This window comes from Varanus komodoensis, unplaced genomic scaffold (genome assembly GCF_004798865.1).
Source record: "Varanus komodoensis strain SLA01 unplaced genomic scaffold, ASM479886v1 scaffold29_1, whole genome shotgun sequence".
In the NCBI taxonomy this organism is placed as follows: Eukaryota; Metazoa; Chordata; class Lepidosauria; order Squamata; family Varanidae; genus Varanus; species Varanus komodoensis.
In genome coordinates, this window is record NW_025335759.1 from 1761168 (window position 1) to 1780884 (window position 19717).

General features: G+C 47.6%; 1 protein-coding gene and 1 long non-coding RNA gene across 6 annotated transcripts in view; one reads left to right on the forward strand and one right to left on the reverse strand.

Moving 5' to 3' along the window:
• PTAFR (platelet activating factor receptor) overlaps positions 1 to 19717 on the forward strand; it is a 24727-nt gene continuing 5010 nt past the window's right edge. Inside the window, exons 1-3 of one of the 5 annotated variants that reach the window (XM_044434968.1) lie at positions 12602 to 13127; positions 14354 to 14496; positions 15384 to 15712. The gene's annotated coding sequence lies outside the window, so the exon portion shown is untranslated. Of the gene's footprint in view, positions 226 to 12601; positions 13128 to 14353; positions 14497 to 15383; positions 15713 to 19717 lie in introns of those variants that run through there. The other 4 variants (XM_044434967.1, XM_044434971.1, XM_044434969.1 and 1 more) reach the window with 4 other exon arrangements.
• Positions 18147 to 19717, reverse strand: part of LOC123025862 — a 3294-nt gene continuing 1723 nt past the window's right edge. Inside the window, exon 2 of the long non-coding RNA XR_006415202.1 lies at positions 18147 to 18352. This is a non-coding gene — a long non-coding RNA (uncharacterized LOC123025862). The remainder of the gene's footprint in view (positions 18353 to 19717) is intronic.

Below are 19717 nucleotides of genomic sequence, written 5' to 3' on the forward strand. Positions count from 1 at the left end.
CATGAAGGTGACACTTTGTTCCTGCGTGCTTTCTTCTTCAGCTTCCATCTCAGGGAAAAAAGAGCCACACCAAACACCTGGGAAAAAGCCTCTTAGAAGCTATCCAAGCCACCACGGTCAAAATTCTGCCTGGAGAAATCCGTGGAACATGAAGTGAGAACTGCTTCACAGAGAAGGTCGAGGCATTCCAGCATTGCCTACTAATTGTGTGAGCGGTGGAAAGGGGTAAGACCTTGGTTTATTTCATCTGTGATTTTAGTATTCATGCAAGTGTTTATGTCATCATTTATTATTACATTTAGCTTGTTGGGAGGCAGCGTGTGGTGCTCGCAATCAGTGTGAGTTTCTGAGACGTGTATTTTCTGTCCTTGCTACAAGGCACACACTTTGAATTATTGTGGCATAAGACGGTGACGAGGAAGCATTTATGAGATCCACAAGCCTCCTTCCCAGACTTCTCACAATTGTAGCCAAACCCTTCCACTTACTTTCAGAGAACTGTGAGAGGTGGGTATTGTTGTGGAACAAAACAAGGAAAAGGGGTATTTTTCTAACTGCCCTGTCAATAGTCCATATGAGATCTACATAGATATGAACACAGGGAAGTGGGATCCCACCTACTGGTCCTAACCAGCATCTTCATGCAGGTGCAAGAAGGTTTTAAGAGCCTGCGGACCGGATATGCCCCCTCCTCTCTCTCTCTCTCTTGCTCTCCCTCTCCCTCTCCCTCTCCCTCTCTGTGTGTCAAAATGACCCACACAGATCCTACACATGCACTTCTCTACATGCAGTTACTGGCAGGAGGAACATGAGAGGGTAGAGACAGTGAGCACGATTATACTTTATCTTTCCATGGATACATATCCATACATATGTTGTGTGATCAGGGTTAGTGAGGGCATAAATAACTATTATATGATTGTGTGCTTCTCAGCTCACCAAAATCTCAGGAATATTGCTACAGGGTTTAATTTGTCTTGGGATATAAGAGATTTAGAGATGTAGGTGGTCTTTGCAATGCTTATTTTCTTTATAAATATACCAGTAGAATATAGGTGATCTTGGTTCTAGTTGCCACTCAGCCATGGAGCTCACTGGGTGACTTTGGGCCAGTCTCAGACTCTCACCCCAACCTACCTCACAGGGTTGTTGTTATTTTATTTATTTATTTAAAACATTTCTATGCCGCTCCCATAGCAACAAAGCCTCGGGGCGGCTTACAGCAAGAACCAAATTATACAATAAAAATATTAAAACCCGGTGCATCTCAGCTTAAATTTTTTAAAAGATCCTACAAATAACCAATAAATTAACACGTAAAATAAGTTTTAAATAAAAAGGTCTTAGCCTGGCGCCGAAAAGCAAATAACAATGGCGCCAGATGGACCTCTCTGGGGAGCGCATTCCATAGGTGGGGTGCCACCGCAGAGAAGGCCCTCCTCCGAGTACCTACCCTCCTAATATCATTCACAGAGGGTTCCTGGAGAAGGGCATCTGTTGCTGATCTCAAGGGGCGGGAGGGCATATATGGACGCAAGCGTTCCTTTAGATACCCAGGGCCCAAGCTGTTGAGGGCTTTATAGGTCATAACCAACACCTTGAATTGGGCCCGGACTTCAATCGGGAGCCAGAGGAGCTGATGGAGAACTGGGGTTATATGAGAACAACGCCCAGTCCCTGTCAGCAGCCTGGCAGCTCTATTCTGCACCAATTGAAGTATCCGGACCGTCTTCAAGGGTAGCCCCACGTAGAGCACGTTGCAGAAATCTAATCAGGAAGTTACCAACATGTGTGTCACTGTCACCAGGCAGTTGTTCTCCAGGAAGGGACGCAGCTGATGGATCAGCCGAAGCTGAAAGAAAGCGCTCCTCGCCACCACCGTCATCTGAGCTTCTAAAGACAGCTCAGGGTCGAGGAGCACTCCCAAGCTGAGAACCCTGTCCCTCAGAGGAAGTGCAACCCCATTTAGGACAAGGCCCAAGTCCCCCGTCCCGAGGCCCGAACCACCCACCAACAGGACCTCTGTCTTGTCTGGATTGAGCTTCAGTTTATTGGCCCTCATCCAGTCCATTACCTCAGCCAAGCATCGGTTCAGCACAGCCATTGCCTCACCTGGATTGGTGGAAAACGAGAGGTAGAGCTGGGTATCATCAGTGTACTGATGATTCCGCAGCCCACACCTCCTGATAACCTCTCCCAGTGGTTTCATGTAGATGTTGAATAGCAAGGGGGACAAAATGGACCCCTGCGGAACTCCATGGCATAACTGCCATGGCACAGAGCCATAGTCCCCCAGCACCACCTTCTGAAATCGGCCGTTGAGATAGGAGTGGAACCACCGCCACGCGGTGCCTCCAACTCCCAATCCTGCTAGCCTATTCAGAAGGATACCATGGTCGATGGTATCGAAAGCTGCTGAGAGGTCCAGGAGAACTAATAGGGACACACTCCCCCTGTCTCTCTCCCTGCACAGGTCATCATACAGGGCGACCAAGGCAGATTCAGTGCCGTACCCGGGTCTGAAGCCGGACTGAAATGGGTCCAGATAATCAGTTTCATCCAAGAATGCTTGAAGTTGTCCCGCCACCAGCCGCTCTAGCACCTTGCCCAGGAATGGGATGTTGGCCACCAGTTTATAATTGCCGGCCACCTCTGGATCCAGGGATGCCTTCTTTAGGACTGGTCAGACTACTGCCTCTTTTAAAGAGGAAGGTACCCGACCGTCTCTTAAAGAGGTGTTGACCACCTCCAGGATCCAGGTCCCAATCCCGTCCTTGGCTTTCTTAAGTAGCCAGGATGGGCATGGGTCTAGTAAGCAGGTGGTAGGGCGTACTTGTCCAAGCACCTTGCCCACATCATCAGGCTGCAACAACTGAAATTTATCCATTAATTGGGGACTCGACGGCATCGTTGGCATCTCCCCAGTAGAATCTGGTTCAATAGTAGAGTCAAGCTCGTGACGAATCTGAGCGATTTTCTCCCTGAAATGCCTGGCAAAGTCGTCACAGAGGGCCTTTGAGGGTGGTACGAGATCTTTCTTTGGGCCTGGATGTATCAGCCCTTGCACCACCCGAAAGAGCTCCGTTGGAGGGCATTGTGAGGAGGCAATGGAAGCAGAGAAGAATTTCTTCTTCGCCATCCTCACTGCCACAGCATAGGCCCGATAATGGGTTCTTAAGTGTGTTCAGTCAGATTCACCCCGTGATCTCCTCCACCTACGCTCTAGATGTCTCCCAACCTGCTTCATTGCCCGTAATTCAGGTGTATACCAAGGAGATGAACGGGCTCTGCCAGGTGGGAGAGGACGCTTGGGAGCGATCATGTCAATAGCCCTGGTCATCTCCCCATTCCACAATTCAACCAGGGCATCGACAGGATGACCAGCCTTGTCAACCGGAAAATCCCCCAGAGCTTTCAGGAATCCATCAGGATCCATCCGGCTCCGGGGGTGGACCAATACAATCTGGTTCGCACCCTTACAGAGGGAAAGGCCGCTCTCGAGCTCAAACCTTATGAGGAAGTGATCTGACCATGACAAGGGCGTCAAACTTAAATTCCTCACCCTCAGATCACCCTCTTCCTGCCCTGTCGAGATAACCAAGTCCAGAGTGTGTCCACGTTCATGGGTTGGGCCACTGACGTGTTGAGACAGCCCCATGAAGTCCTGAGCCGCCCTGGTTAGAACCGTCTCGGCATGGAGATTGAAGTTCCCCAGGACCGTCATCCTGGTAGTCTTCAACACCAGGTCCGAGACAATCTCCGTCAGCTCAGGCAGGCAGTCTGTTGGGCAGAAGGGTGCACGGTACACCAACAGAATCCCCGATCTGTCTTGGTCACCCAACCCCAAGTGGAGGCACTCCAGTCCTGGCCTCGAGAGGACAGGAAGCCCCACAAGGGAAATAGAAGCTCGATAAACCAGAGCAACCCCCCCTCCCCTCCCCTCCAGGCGTGGTCAGTGCTGGACCAGATACCCGGGCAGGCACAGTTGTGAGAGGGCGACATCCCCCCCTCACCCGCCCAGGTCTCTGTGATACAAGCCAGGTCAGCCCTCTCATCCATGATCAAATCATGGATGAGTGTTGTCTTATTTTGGACCGACCTGGCATTAAGCAGCAGCACCGACAGGCCCGGGGGGCAGCTGACAAGTCTACCTGGAACCCGCCGGCTGGGGGAATAACCCGAAAGAGGGACAGGTGTTAACCATCTGTCCCTCCTTCTTCTATGTAGACTCGTTAGACCCCCAACGCCATAACGTCCATTGCCCATCACCACCCCGATGGCGGCGCCCACGTGCTCCCCAGGCGACATCATGGTAAAGCACGAGATGCACCAATTAAAAGCAACCTAAAACCCACAATTAAAATTACTAAAACATCCTACTTAATCCGCTGCTAGCCCACAAACGAAACCAAAGCCAACCACCAAAGCCCCTGGCCAGGCCAGCCCCCCGCTCGGCCCCCAAACGGCAGCATCACCGCCCTTAGGCCGTTGCCCTTTGGCCGCCAGGCCGAGGCCGCCGCTGGCGCTTTGTAGGCTGCAGGTCCCCTCCCCATGCCCCACCCCATCCCAGCACGTCTCTCCCACATGCCAGGGGAAGCGGGCCGGAGCAGGGGCCTGGGCTGGTGGTCCTGGCCTCGGTGCAGCAGCGGCAGCAGCGGGCGACGGAGCAGCGGCGAGTTCTGGGCGGCGCGGATGGAGGTGGGGCTGTCCAATGTGCAGGTTCGCGTTATGAGGATAAGATTGAGAAGAACAGGAGAATTGTGAATGCTGCCTGAAGTTCTCTGAGAGGAAAAGGGGCAGCAAAGAAATAAAAAGTGAAAGCAAGGAAATGCTGAGAAATGAATCGCACAGAGGCTAACAGGAGCTGATTGTGGTTTGAAAGGTGGTTCCAAGTATGGGCCACCTCCTACATGAGTGTCCCCACAACCAACTTCCCACATTGCCTCTGACCTGCTGTTCTTCCTGTGACGTTGCATTAGCTACATTTAAAATGCCCCACAATGCCCCAGAGCGAGCATGTTCTGGGCATTCTAGGGCATTGTGGGAATTTTTAAATGGCAGCTCATAGGCGTTTGGTATATGGGTCTCAAGGCAAATATCAGCACTTTCATCACTGGCCAACCACACTGGATGCTGGTGCCAAGCACTGGATTTCCAGAGACCACCCCTGTGTCTCAACACACTTCAATCAATATCTGAGTGTTTTCTGTCTCTTTAAAAATCTGAAATCTGTTGGTTTATATTGCCTATTCCACTAAGTGGAGGGTGTGTTCTTTCCTCAAACTCTGATGAATGTTCCATAAGAGATAGATTCCAGAAATAGATTCCTAGGAAGCAGGAGTAATTATGTGAAAGTGCAATGATGTGACATATGACGTCTGGATCCAAGACTAGCTTTAATATGAGCTACATATTCCCAGCTTGGGGCCCTTCCTAGTCAGCACGATCACTGGCCAGAGCAGCTGGGGCTGGTAGAAGCTGTAGTCCAACATACAGAGAGGGCATCTGATTGAGGAAGGCTGATATGGGCTTAGTATACTCATGACAGGTCCGTTCTGGGGAAACAGAAAAGGCAGACCATTGTACAGTGCACTCCCCCAGGCCTGAAAGCTGCACCAGGGTTAACAGGGAATGGCTTGGCTGTGTGGAAAAAGTTTGCTTCACCTTTTTTGGGCATGACACACATCCAGTAAGAGCTTTGCAAGCAGCAGATGAGTAGGTCACGTACTACCAAGGAAGAGCAAGGCAGAAAAGGAATCATGAAGAAAATGCAGATGATAATTGAATATATTGGCTGAACTCCTTAGAGGCAAAGCGAATCTCCTCTTGTGTTTTATGTTGCTGGTATTTCCTGAACAAGGAACTCTTTAGAAGAAATCACACATCCCTGTACATTGGCTCGCTTCCACTGGCACAGGCAAACTTTGCAAATGTGTTGGTAGTCTTGGGAGTGTGTGCTGACTACTTCCTTCCTCTGCAGGCTGGGTTAGCTTGCTGTTTCCCACCCATCAAAAAAGGGGGCAGCTGGAGAAGAGCTGTCCCAGGGTAACAGAACATGATTGGGCTTGCCATTGCTACGTAAAAGGTACCATGACGAATCACACTGCTGTGCCCTTGCTCAATTCCCATCCATTTCACTGAGGTTTCTGCCAGAGCCTTGGCTTTGGGCAGTATAGGGACTGAATACAGGAGTAGGAGCAGTAATAATAGTCGTCATCATCATCACAGGGATCAAGCCTCATATGAATAAATGGAAGAGAAATGGGGTGGCTGGCATTTCAATTTTCTGAGTGCAGAACAAAGGGCAACAGTTGAACTTTTTCTGTGGAGTTGCAAAGACTTCCATGCACAGTTATGCCCTGCTTATCTCCCCGCCACTCCACGACGATTGTCTCCAGAGTTAGTTATACTTGGACTAAATCCATTTAAATGAATAGGGGCTTGATTAGCTATGGCTAACTGAAGTCCCATTGATCTTATGTATTTATTTAGCTTCTATACTGCCTGAGAAAGGGAGTCCTCTTTGAGGCTTACTGTTCTTAAACAGAACCCTGCCTTAAAGTTATTCAGATCTTCTGGTTCCAGGAAGGCTTTCTTCAGGAGTGGAATCGTTGCTGCCTCTTTTGGGCCACATGAGTCCACTTTTTCTTGCAAGGAGGCATTGATTATCACCCTGGCCCCATTGGTTGTTCCATCCCTGTTGGCTTTTATACGCAGAGCAGAGCAGGACAGAGCAGAGAGGTGGTTGCATGGACTTGTCCAAGTGCCTTGCACTGAACCAACGAAAATGCATCCAATAAAACAAACTGGGCTGTAGTCTGGGATCCTCTGGGTACCTTACTTGATTTAACTGCTATAACTCTGGAATCTGAATCCTGGCAGATCAACAGATTTTGTCCTGGAAGTGTTTGGAAAAATATACTGTAGCACTCCAAACACAGGTAGAGAATTTTCCTGGGGCTGGGATGTGATAGGCCCTGGGTGGCCCTAAAATCTTCCACTGGGTGCCAAAGAGAAGATTGAACAGAGCAGTGAAATATTGTTAACTGCCGCCAAGGATGCCTGATTGTAGGCAGATAGCAAGGCTTGATTGCATCTGCTAGGAATTCTCCCCCATGTGCATTCAAGTTGTTTCCTGTCAGCTTTCATTGGTTTCAGTTCCACGCTATACAATGAACATGCTGCAGACAGGGAACTGAGGAGTGACGGAGCCAGCCGCCTGGGTCATCAGGGGTTTGGAAATCAAGCAGAGTCCTCACAGGACCATCAACCATATTAGCTGGGAATCCCCTGCAGCTCTCTGGAAACCATCTGGTCCCACCAGCCCCTGGGAAGGACCATCTTAATGAGTTTCCCACCCTTGCAAGGAAAAAAGTGGCCATCAGTCTAATCTTTGTAGGTGGTGGCTGGTCCATGACACAAGGAGCCGAATCAAACTCTCCCACCTGCAGTTCATGATTTCCATGCATGGCCAAAAAAAGGAAGGAAGGGGGGTTTAGAGTGTGCCCTGCTGCATGCTTTGGGCCAATGATCTACTGGAACAGCCCTACAGCTGTCAAATGAACCGGAACCCTTAGACTGACTTAGATACACTCACAAGCTCCACTCTGGTGCCCTCCGGATGAGTTGGGTTACAACTCCTATCATCTCCAGTCAGCATGGCCATTGGCTGAGTGGAGTGATGACGTATCTGTTCTGAGGAAACACAAAGGCCAAACTCACAATACTATTTCAGACAACTGACCTGGCATTGCCCATCGCATGCAATCGCTCGCTCCAGCCTGGATTCAGTGCAAAACAGGCAATGCCAGAAAGCCTGCTTAGCCATGTTTGGGCATTTCACAAACCCGGGGGCCGTGGGAGAGATGTGCATGCAGATCAGGACAATAATTCCAAGGAAATATGAGCGGGGGTGGGGGCAGGTCTTGCCTGTGTCCACTCTTTAATTAAGAGAATGACTGCAAAGGCTGGCTCTACTCCTTAGAAGCAAATTGAATCTTCTCTCGTGTTTCTGCTGTGCTTATTTCCTGGACAAGAGCAATGATATTAATGAGTGTGAGAAAGGAGAAGTGGCAGAAATATCTCATGCTGGCTTCTCCTGCTGAGAGGACAATCAAATGGGCAGTGGTGAGAGCTGGGAGGAAGTGGGGAGCCTGCGTGGGGCATCCCTCCCCACGGAGGGTGTCTTATTTGACCTGTACCCCATCTCCCCTGCCTTCCCCTCACCAAAACCCTGGAGAAAGCAGTGGTGGCACAGGAGAAAGCTCTTGTGCTTCCGATTTCAAAACTCAGGAGGCGTTTCCATCTAATGCCATCCTTTAATCTTTTCCTCCTGAAATTAACTGAACCTGCAGTGTGTATGTGTGCAGGTGATAAAATGATAAGATGAAAGATGGAGCTGAAAGGGATAAAACTTGTCTCCAGCCATGTTTCTTACTTTGATTTTCCTTACAAAGGTCAAAAGGTTTGCTCCTGTCACCTCATTCTTCCCAGTTATAGGTGGTGCTGGGTTTCCAGTATGGAGAGGGGCAAATGCATTCAAGTTCCATTTGACCCAATTATGACTTTCATGTTTCTCTGCACCTATGAACAAATGCTTTATTGTTGTTTAATGTGTTTAAATTTCACATCTCCAATGGAAAATAAATTCATTTGTTTTCCATTGTATTCATTGTATTTATATCCCACCTTTTTCTGCAAGGAACCTGGGAACTTGGAAGTCAGAGACTCAACAATTTGAATCCTGAAACTTTGCTTGTGTTTGAATGCAATATTGACAGTCAGCTTGGTTTAGAACAGCCTATTGCAAGCTGGTACTCTCCAGATGTGATGTGATGTCACCCAGCCTCATGGGGATTTATTTATTTATTTAAAACATTTTTATGCCGCCCCCATCGCAACAAAGCCTCGGGGCAGCTCACAACAAGAACAAAATTATACAATAAAAATATTAAAACCCGGTGCATCTCGGCTTAAAAGATTTAAAATCCTACAAATAACCAATAAATTAACAGATTCAGGTGATGAGAGTTGCAGGCCGACATGACTGGAAGGTATCAGTTTAAGGAAGGCTGTTTTAGGAGATAATGTTATCCATGCTTCATTAGGAAACAAACTCCTGCAATGGCCATGCAACATGGCTGGTTTGGGCATGCTTGGAATTTTTAGACAGGGAAAAATTCCACATAATTAAGATCGCACACTTAGATGATACTTGAAAGTTTACAGTCCTGCACTAAAGAATTCCACCATTCTGCATACTTCACCCTCAAGTACCAAATGGAGAACAGAAGGAATTTCTACTACTACCTACTCTAAGACAGAGTCAAACTACACCCGACAGTTAACTGAATCGGGTAATTTCAATCAAATCTATCAGATTGAAAGAGCAAGGTTTATGAGATCATCACAGAATAGTAGAGTTGGAAGGGGCCAGAGGCTGTTGCAGGACACCATGTTACATCACCCCACTCAGATGGCTGTCCAGTTCCTTTTTGAACATTTCCAGTGTGGGAGAGCCCACCACCTCTCCAGGCAGCTGGTTCCATGGTTGTATTGCTCTGACAGTGAGGAAGCTTTTTCTAGCCTGAATCTGGGTTGTCGCAACTTGAATGGATTAATCCGTGTCCTACACCTTGACCTTCCTATTTGTGACATCCTCTGACTGACTTGTAGAGTACCAAAAACATTTACCAAAACAAAACAAAACAAAACAAAACCCCACCCTTGGCCATATATTCTCTCCTGCAGAGGACTTTCCTTGATTTTGAAAGTGCCCTCTCTTTGAAGGGTTGCCCAGTCTAAGTCTGGTTTAAAGGCAAAGAATCATAAGAAGAGAGAGCTGGGCCTATTAACAGAACCCGGACAGGGGACTGAACAAAGCATCAAGGTTACCATTTTCCATCTTATGGTGAGATGCATTGTATCTTAATTTAAATTATATTATTTCAAAATTTGCAAAAACATACATTAGGTGCAATTTTATGAAATCAGTGTCCTCTTTTTGAGAAGCATGTGGACCCTGATTGAATCGCGGGGTGTGTGCGACCAGATCAGGGCTGCAGCATGAAGAAGGGCTTAATCCTTTCCCTGCCCACTGTTTTCTCTCACTACCACCCTGGTCGGGGTCTAGGACACCAGCAGCCGTCTGAGGTGATCTAGAACTAGAAGCCACAAGGTGAGCCAGCAGTCAGGACCAAACAGAAGCAAGCTGGAGGGCAGGAGTGGAGAATGAGTCGAAGCTAGAGGTCAAACCCAAGGGCAGGAGGGTCAAGGATCCAGGAAGTCTCAGGAGGACCTAGTTGCACAAGCAAGTCCTATTCAAGCAGGTGCTCCTTTATACTTCTTCCCATCCAGGAAGAGCCCGAGCCGGTCCAGGAGCTGAGGGCACATCATTCCTCCACTTCCATGGTTTGCCGCACGAGGCAGCAGCAATTCCTCCACGCACCAACACAGAGAGAGTGCGCATGTATGCAAGAGGCCTCCTTTGTTGCTTTTAGCCGCCCAAACAGAGAAAGAGGGAGAGAGAAAGCAAGAACTGCCATCTGTTGCCATTGCATTAGTGGTTTCCAGGGGAGCATCGTTTTCTACAGGGAAAGTGATGTGGGGGGTGGAGGGGGGAGTGGCGAAGAATGACCTCCTGCACACTAGACTTTACCCAACTTGCCCACCACACCAGCTACTGCCAGTTCAAACGGAGGGAAACCAGTTTGGGGCTTCATAAAGTGCAGTTCATGTTGTGTGCATTTGACCCCTGGAGAGTCAGCAGGAGATACTATAAATTATCTGAGGACAGGGCTAGTTTGAGTCAGGGTCATTCCTTAACACCATGACTATGTCCAGTAACAAGAAAAGAAGATGTCATGTTTACACATTTGTAGTACATTGGACTACAACTCCCATCACCCCATGGGTAGATGACTTGGGCTGATGGGGATTTGTAGTCCAAAACTTCTGGATGGTGATGGCGTTGGGGAAAACTGCTCTAGAGCAGAGGTGGGAATTGGTGGTCCTCCAGATAGTCTGGGATTACAAATGCCATCATTCCTGATCAAGGGCTATCCTTGCTGGGCTGATGGGAGGAGGACATCTGGACAGGCACAAGATTCCCCACCACCCTGCTTCTCCTATGCAGAATTGTTTTCCAGTGTTTGGATTTTTTTTCTTAGGTTCATTTTTTAAGCAAATTTGAGCCATTGCTTTTTCTCCCCCCTTTTGGACTTTCTCGCTTCGTGCATGTTTCCTTTGAGCCTCTGTTTGTGGTGGTCCCTCTCTTTTCTCTCTTACATCCTTCTGAATCCATCGTCATTGTGTCTTTGTATACCTTCTTGCACCCTGTAGTCCATGTTGTGTCATATCATTTGACTGTTTCTCATGTGAACAAACGGGATGGTGCAATCAGCCAGAGCTGAACTGTGGCGGGTAAACAGGTTTGTTGCGGTCGTAACTGTACTCAAAAGCTCTCCTGATGATTCAGGAGCAGAAGCATCACCACAATGGTAAGGTTTTAATGCAATTTCGTAGATTGTCCCTAAGGCTCAAGCGAATGCATTCCCAGAGCCATCTTAGGTTAAATAGTGATCATTCTCATGATCACAAATGCTGCTGCAGCTGGGCAAATTTAGATTCTGGATAATTGGAGCATCACCAAACCATTAGAGATGGGGATCAGGATGGGCAGTACTGGAAGAATAGGGAGTAGTTGGTTAAAGTTCAGAAGCTGGTGTAGTTAGCTAGTGTAGTAAAAACTTCCCCACTGTCCAAAAGCCAGGATAGCTTTTTGGAGCCTTGACAAGATCTCACTGGCCTTCATCTCAATAGGAAAAGCATCAGAAATTATTGGTTTGAAGCAGTTTCTCCAAGTATATTTCTTAGATAAGGAATCACTCATGGAGCAGGTGAAGCTAGTCCCTCTTTCTCTGGACTTTGGCTGGAAGTGCAGGGTTAGGAAAGCTCCATTAATTTTATTATTTTAAGTCTATAAACTGCTTATCTACAGAAAAGTGGGAGTCAGTCTTCAAACTCTACCCTGGCACCATGCTTAGGAGCTCTTTAGGACACACGTGCCAGACTGGAGGCTGTGGGCCAAATCCATCCTAGGCAGGGTTTTCAGTTTCTCAAATGCCCACATAATTTCCCCCCAGAATGCTAATTGTGGCACATGAAACATGGCAACAGTTCTCCAAAGGGAGAAGTACTGGCAAGTAAGACTTAAACTAAATCACAATGGCATTTTTTGGCTTCACGCCTTTCATCTTTGTCCCTGCCTGTCACGAAAACATGACTCCTGAGAGCTGCTCTGAAACTGAATTTGGGCCTTGAGCTGAAAGAATTTTATTGTCTCTGGCGTCAACTGCTTGAAAGTGTTCGAAAGTGCGGCATGTTCATTGCATCCCCCCGTCTCTGACAGTAGCCAGCCAGATCCTCTGGAGAGTTCAAGAGTAAGGCAGTGTAGAGGCAGCAGCTGCTCCTTATGCGTTTCCGGGCATCTGTTGCTAATGCATTTTTTGTTTAGTTTTTTGCTTTTAATGCAAGAGCATTTTATAGCTGCTGGAGCAGCAAATCAAGGGAAGCCAGGAGAGGAAGCAGATTGCTCAAACTTGGTTCAAGGCGAGTGCGAATTCCAGTTGCCAGGGACTGGGGCTCCGGTGCAGTGTCAGCTGAGCTGTAGTTGGAGGAGGCCAACAACTTATATAAATTATGCTCAGTGGCAGGAAATTGTAAAGTGCCGCTAGATTGATGATAGTGACGGCAGGAGTGCCTTTGCTAGAGCAGTGATAGGCAAAGCAAACTGAGGCTTGATAAGGCATTTGAAAAGCCACCGATGGGCAGAGGCTAGCAGTGGCTCTCTACCCGTTTGCAGATTGCTTTCCTCTTGACCTTGCTCAATCTGGCATTTCCATGGCAATGGTGATGACAACACCCAGTTTCTTCATTTCTGATGACTACGCAGGGGTCCCTCTTGGTTTGACTGTGGAACTTGGAGGGTGACAAAGAGTCTCACGCTACTGGCTTGCAGGAGGAGTGCTCGTCTGGACCTGAGGCCGTCTTACCCCTTGATGTCCTCCTCCTACCTCGAGGCAGCCCAAGTGCAGACTTGCTTGGGAATATTCATCTTCTAGACACTGGTAAGAAGAGGTTGCTTGTGCAGAGAGTATTCTTTGCAACCTGTCCCTGGCTTGGCACCCTCTGGGCATACTGGACTACAACTCCCATCACCGCAGCCAGGAGACCCAGTAGCTGCTGTGATGGGGCTTCTAGTCTGCCACATGCAGATGGCATCAGAGGCAAGACAGGTTGTCATGGGGGAGAGGGTGGCTCTGCCCAGGTTTTGCTCTTCGTGTCCTGGCTGGAATGCTTGGCGGACAGTGAGGGAGGTAAATACGGCAATGCCCAACCCTGCAGGGGGCCTTACAGTAAATAAGGATTAAAGGAAAAGATGTTGATGTCACTGGCAGCAGCTGCTCTAGCTTTTGGAGAGGACTTGGGCAGACGCTATCAGACGGCTGCCCTCTCAGGCTGGGCTGTCCCTTTCCATGCCACTCTTCTCTCTGCTGCAAGATTACCCTCTCCCACTGAGTCCAATCTGAGTAGCTGCCGGGAGGGCTCACAGGGGTTCTTCTTGTCATTGCTGGAGGGCATGTCCGCTCATTCTCAGGGGGAGCAGGTGAGAGGCCCAGAGAGCCTTCAAACCAAGGTGCAGCCCCTGCATGTTGCAGAATGCTTTCTCCCCGGGTGTCCAGCTGGCCCCAGCATGAGAATCACCCTGGTGCCAGGTTAATGTTTTACTCCCAGGTTTTTGACGGAATGTGAGGGGGGCTTTTCCTGCTAGTTGTCTTATCAGGTCCCCTTATTGAACTTTGTTCTTTTTGAAGTAATACAGTAGTATGTTGAACAACCTAGATGGCCTGCATTTTTACACTCCGACTGTTCTATGCTGTGATCCACCATCCCATTAAACTATCTTGAGCTCTCTCGTCTCTGGCCATGTGCCCAGCACACTGCATAGAAACAGATGGGAGCACTCTCTGCCTCACCCCTTCTTTGACATGGGGAAATGATGAGAAGCAAGATAACATTGAGTCTTGCTTCCTCTTTACTATTTACACTTAATCCTCCAAAAGGACTTATTTCCAGGACATGGGAATTATAGTCAAGTAGGTTACATCCAGGAATGGGTGTAATGGAGTTTTAGTTCCTGGCACGCCAATGATACTCAAGGTAGAAGGCATGACAGCTGTGTGGGTGCAGAAGCCGAGTGATGCAGAAGACAAATGAGCTGTCCAAAAGGAAAGGACCCCATTTTGTGTCATGCTCAGCCACATCCTTTAGCTTTGGATTTTGGATGCCGCAGATGCTCTGGATACATGCTTCCAAACCAGACTGTGATATGCTGGTAGAAACAGATGATGTTGGAATGCAGCTGTTGCCTGGTTATGGTGGAGTCCTTGTCCAAGCGGTTTGAGATCTGCTATTAGCTATGCTGCAGGAAACCTGGTATGCCCGTAATCGCGCTGTCTCACTACCCACTGTGCCATTTTGTGGGGGAACATTTCCATTATGACAAGGGAGCTCTATCACTGCAATCACCTGCAGGACCAGTCCTGCTTCTAAACCGAGAACTTAAATAAATTCAGAGGGGCAGACAAACCTTATGCTTGTGGTACTGGTTTTATTTCTCTTTACCTTTACCAGAACCTTGAGGTCCACCAACCTGGTGCGAAGGGCAGCCACCCTCAATAAAATAACTTTGAGCGTAGGGATTTCCGGAGCAGTAGAACGAAGTGGCATTCAGTTATTTCCTTGGGGCTTCTTGGAGTAAGGATGGGGTATAAATTGAGTAAGCACAGAGCTGCTTTTGCCCTTATTTGGCCTTGACATGAAAGGGATTTTGTTTTTGCAGTAATCTCATAAATTTCTTCAGAAACTTGAAACCACATCCACCATTGTATGCTCTTAGAACTTTATGCTCCACTGCACTGCAGTCTTAAATCATTTTTCCACCTCAGGGTCATTTATGCCTCTGCTGCTGTCCTTTATTTATTTATTTACTTATTTATTTATTTATACATTTCTATGCCACCCCATTCGCCGAAGCCTCGGGGCGGCTCACAACATAAAATACAAAAATAACAATATAAAAATAACAATATAAAATAAGCAGAGGTCCTCAAACTTTTTAAACAGGGGGCCAGTTCACTGTCCCTCAGACTGTTGGGGGGCTGGGCTATAGTTTGAAAAAATACGAACAAATTCCCATGAACACTGCACATTAAAAGTTAATTAAAATAATTTAAAAAATTAATTAAAATTTAAATAATTTTTAAAATTAAAATTTTAAAAAATCATTATTTTTTAAAAAAATGTTTGCTCTGCTCCCTCAGGCTGCAGCAGAAGTCCAAGATGAGGTGGGGAAGAGCATGTCCATATTCAAGGGACATAGCTACAACACAACCAAGGCACCAAATGTAGTATTTTGCGTAATGCAGCTGACGGCCGCAACTGGCACTTACAAAGAATGAAGCAAAAATACTCAGGATAAATACTGTCAATGCCGCTCTTAGTATTTGAAGCAAGTCGGCCCAGAACCATTCCCACAATCCACACTGGCTGTATTTGGATGCAGAGCTGGTGACCACCATGTCTCAGTGCAACCTCGCCAGAACTGGTACTGTCCGGATGAGCTGGACTACGACTCCCACTGGCCATGCAGGTTGGGCATGATGGAACTTATACTCCTCACCGCCGCCCTGCCTCTGAGGGAGCGAGAGACCTGGGAGGCGAGTGGGGGCGGCTCCTAGGCCGGGAGGCCATGGGGGGAGAGGGAAGGGCTGCTTTTGGAGGCGAGGGGAGGCGAGGGACGGGCCGTGGCTGGCCAGGCGGGGCGCCTCCCGCCTCTCCCCACCGCGGGGGAAGCGTGGCAGCCGCTTGACGGCAGTGGCTTGCTCAGAGAAGGCCGCGGCCCCGCTCCGCCTCAGCCTGTCTGCCCCCGGGCTCAGAGAGGCAGCCGCGGCTTGGCCCGCAGCCCGGGGACGTGGCTCACATAATTAAAAATAGATTTAAAATGTTATATTTTTCTTACCTTCAATCCATTTTTAGTGTCTTCGTCTCTCTCTTTCTTCTGCCTTCCTCTCGTTTCCCGCTCTGTATTCCCGCTCTGTATTCAGATCCAGCACATGCGTGCAATGGGGGAGTGGGGGATCCAGCGCATGCACATTTGAAGGGAGCTGTTATAATTTGGCTCGTACGCCGGCTCTCTGCTCAGTTTCAGAGAACACCTGCGCCAGCTCAGAGCTTTCGGACTTGCTCAGAGGTCGTTTTCTCCAAACAAGTCCATAAGCTCTGAGGCGGGCCGGGTAAATGACCATGGCGGGCCATATCTGGCCTGTGGGTCGTAGTGTGAGGACCCATGAACTAGAGCATCACTTTTTAAACTCAGGATACAACATGTCCGCCAGATGTATTGGACTACCTTCCATCACCCCTGATTATGACTCCCAATGCTGGCTGGGAGAATATATATATATATATATTCTGTCCAGCTCAATAGGCAAGATGGCTCTCTGGGTGGGTTATAAAATATAATACTATAGTGACAAAAAATATACACAAAGAACAATAATATTACATTTAACACATAGACTGAAACAATAAATAGTAACAATAGAAATATAAAAATAAAATAACAAAAATAAATTTTATAAATAGAATAAAAATAAATAAAAATACAGAAAATCCCCACAATAAACAACACAGTAATCTCAATTAATTTAATCAAAGGCAAAAACACAATTGCATTAAAATCATTAAGTACCATATACAGTAATTTTAAATTAATTAATATTGGGTAAATGAAAAAGTATTTGCCTGGCACCCAAAAGAGTATAAAGAAGGTGCCAGGTGAACCTCTTAAGGAGCTGGTTCCAGATTCAGGGTGCCTCTATTGAAAAGGCCCTTCTCCTTTTAGCTGATAAAAGGTACTCCAGGCCACCAAATCCACCACCTGAATTCCAGTGATAATTCAGGGTCCAGGACTGCTCCTAAACTACGAACCTCATTCCTTTGTGGGCAGTGTGATCCTGTCCAGGACAGATATAATGTCACCCATTTGGACAGAATTTCCCTTCACCAACAGTACCTTCATCTTATCTGGATTAAGCTTCAGTTTTTTTTGGTCCTCATCCAATCCCTTATCAAGCTTAGATCCTGTTTCTGAACGGCCACTGCCTCAAGAAGGTTGGGGGAAGAGGAGAGGTAAAGCTGCGTGTCATCAGCATACTGAAGACATCTCAGCCCACACCTCTGGAAAAGCTCTCCCAGCGGTTTCATGCAGATGTTAAACTGCACGGGAGATAAAATGAATACCATGGTGCAGAGCAATTACCCCACAGCACCACCTACTGCAAAGCAGTGCTTTCAACTCCCAACCCAGCCAACCTATCCAGAAGGACACCGTGGTTGATATTAAAAGCTGCTCAGAGGTTCAGAAGAGCCAACAGGGTCTCTCTCCTGGCAAAGGTCATCCCAGAGGGTGACCAAGGCCGTCTCTGTTTGAATCCAGGCCTGAAGTCCCACTGAAATGGTGTTGTCACAGTCTCAGTGTAATCCTATCACTGTTCACTTGACTGAAGTCCAGTAACAGATGCAGGTTTTTGTGGGTCTTTAGGCTCATGGTGTTTGCCCTGTAACTTCCTTCCTTCCTCTTCCCCTCCCACATCATGGCTTTAGCTCAAGGCTGAAGCAGCAGCTTTGCATGCTTCAATCTGACATCTCCAGGTAGGACCAGAAGTCCCAAGGAGCCACTGTCAGCATCAAGAATACTGGACATGAACCAGTGGACAAACTCAGTATAAACTGGTTTCCTATGTTCCAAAGTAGCTGTTCTCCATTGGAGCTCTGCATGAGCCTTCAGCTGACCCTCTGATTGGGAGATAAGTCATTGTCCCGTGGGCCCCTCGTTGCAGTGGAGACAGGAGGCAGGCTGAAAAGATGTGGTGGCCAACAGGCAGTTCTACTAACAGGGAGTCAACCCAGTGACAGGAGCCCCTGCCAAGCTCTGGGTCTCAGTAAATGCCCATCCATTCCCATCCTTTGGCATCACCCCTGAGTAAGTCCCAAGTAGCTCTGAATGGATTGGAACCTTAGGGTTGTTAAACTGAGTGGTTTTAAAGTTAAGTTAAGCAAGAGTCCATTTCAGTTACTTTCAAGGAAAAGGAAACATGAACAATGCGTACATCACATTGACATACTGGCCAATTCACTGTGTGGCTTGTGTCAACTGAGCAGCATTTCTCAAGGCACAGGCGTGAATCATCTTCTGCGTTGCTTTTCTGTACAGATCTTTCACTTCCTTCTGGGGAAAGCAGTTAAAAAACGCCTCTGAATATAGGAAGTGCTGGTAAAGCTGCAGAGAAGGGGCCATGTTGTGCAGTCGCAAAGAATCAAACAAGTCTTCCAAACCCCACATGCCCACCTCAAATGAAGCAGCAGCAGAAATAGTACTGAATCTGCCACCCTAAAGAAGTCCGCCACAGCCCCTTCCTACAGGAAAATTCATCCTTTGTTTGAGCCAAGTTCTAACAAATGCAGTATTTTTCATTTTCCTGGGATTTATTGAAATGATGTGGCTTTTTGTTGGGAAATGGGATGATGGTGGGCATGTTGTGAGCAGAGCCAGATGGCCCAAGAGGCCCCTTCTGACTCACTCTGTTTCTATGAGTGCTAAGGGCTGAATGAAAAAAACAGGGATAAAAGAAAAGCAGAAATATAACAGAAGACCAATCTGGCAAAGACAGCAAAGTCCTGTAGTTGGAGCTGGGATATTAATTTGAACCACAGGTGTTGGCTAGAAAGAATTAGAAATGTGTGCCTCATGGTTTGCTGATCCACTTGATCAGTACCAGGAAAGGATATGAAAGAATGTTCAAGGCAAGCTACTTTTAGGGCAAATTGGAATCAATTAATTGGAAACTGGATTTCAAATTTAAAAAAAAGCAAGGAGCTGGCATCGTTCCAATGGACCACTTAACTGATGGATAATTGTAATGTCTTAAATGAGACTGCCTTTCCTCAATGGAAGTCGATTGTGTGAGGTTGGTTGTACTTACAACCGAAGATACCCTCACTTTCATGTGGTCATCATGGGAATGCAAGACCACTGATTCCTATAGGAGCAAACAAGGATCCCTCTAGCTCAGGGTTGTTGGCAGTGCCGGAGAGCAGCCCTGCAGGTTCTTTCCGGCAGATGTGGGGGATTGGGCCTGCTGGGATAAAGCTCCCCCTCTTGATGGAATGGCCTGGGGCCTGGGGAGTGCTATTGCTTGGATTCCTATCTTGGGTCAGCTGTCCTCAGCCTGCAGCCTTCCTGATGAGGATTCCAGATTCCATCACCTCAGCCAGCCTGGCTGATGGCCAGGGAAGATGGGAGGTGTAGACCAACAAGTATGAAAGTTACTGCATTGGGAAACATTTGCGTCATTCACCCATGTATACTTTTCTGGATGCAAGATGATAAAATACATGGACGAAAGGGCAAAAGGGATGTGACTGGGTGCTCCTGGTATCTCTGGGCTGCTCACAGACTCCCAACCTAACCTACCTTGCTGTGAGATAAACATAAAGAGGAGGCGGCGGCTAAATGTAAGCTCGCTTGAGTTCTTTACAGGACAAAGGCAGCTTATAATACAGTGAATAAACAAGTAAAACAACTCTTGCCTGC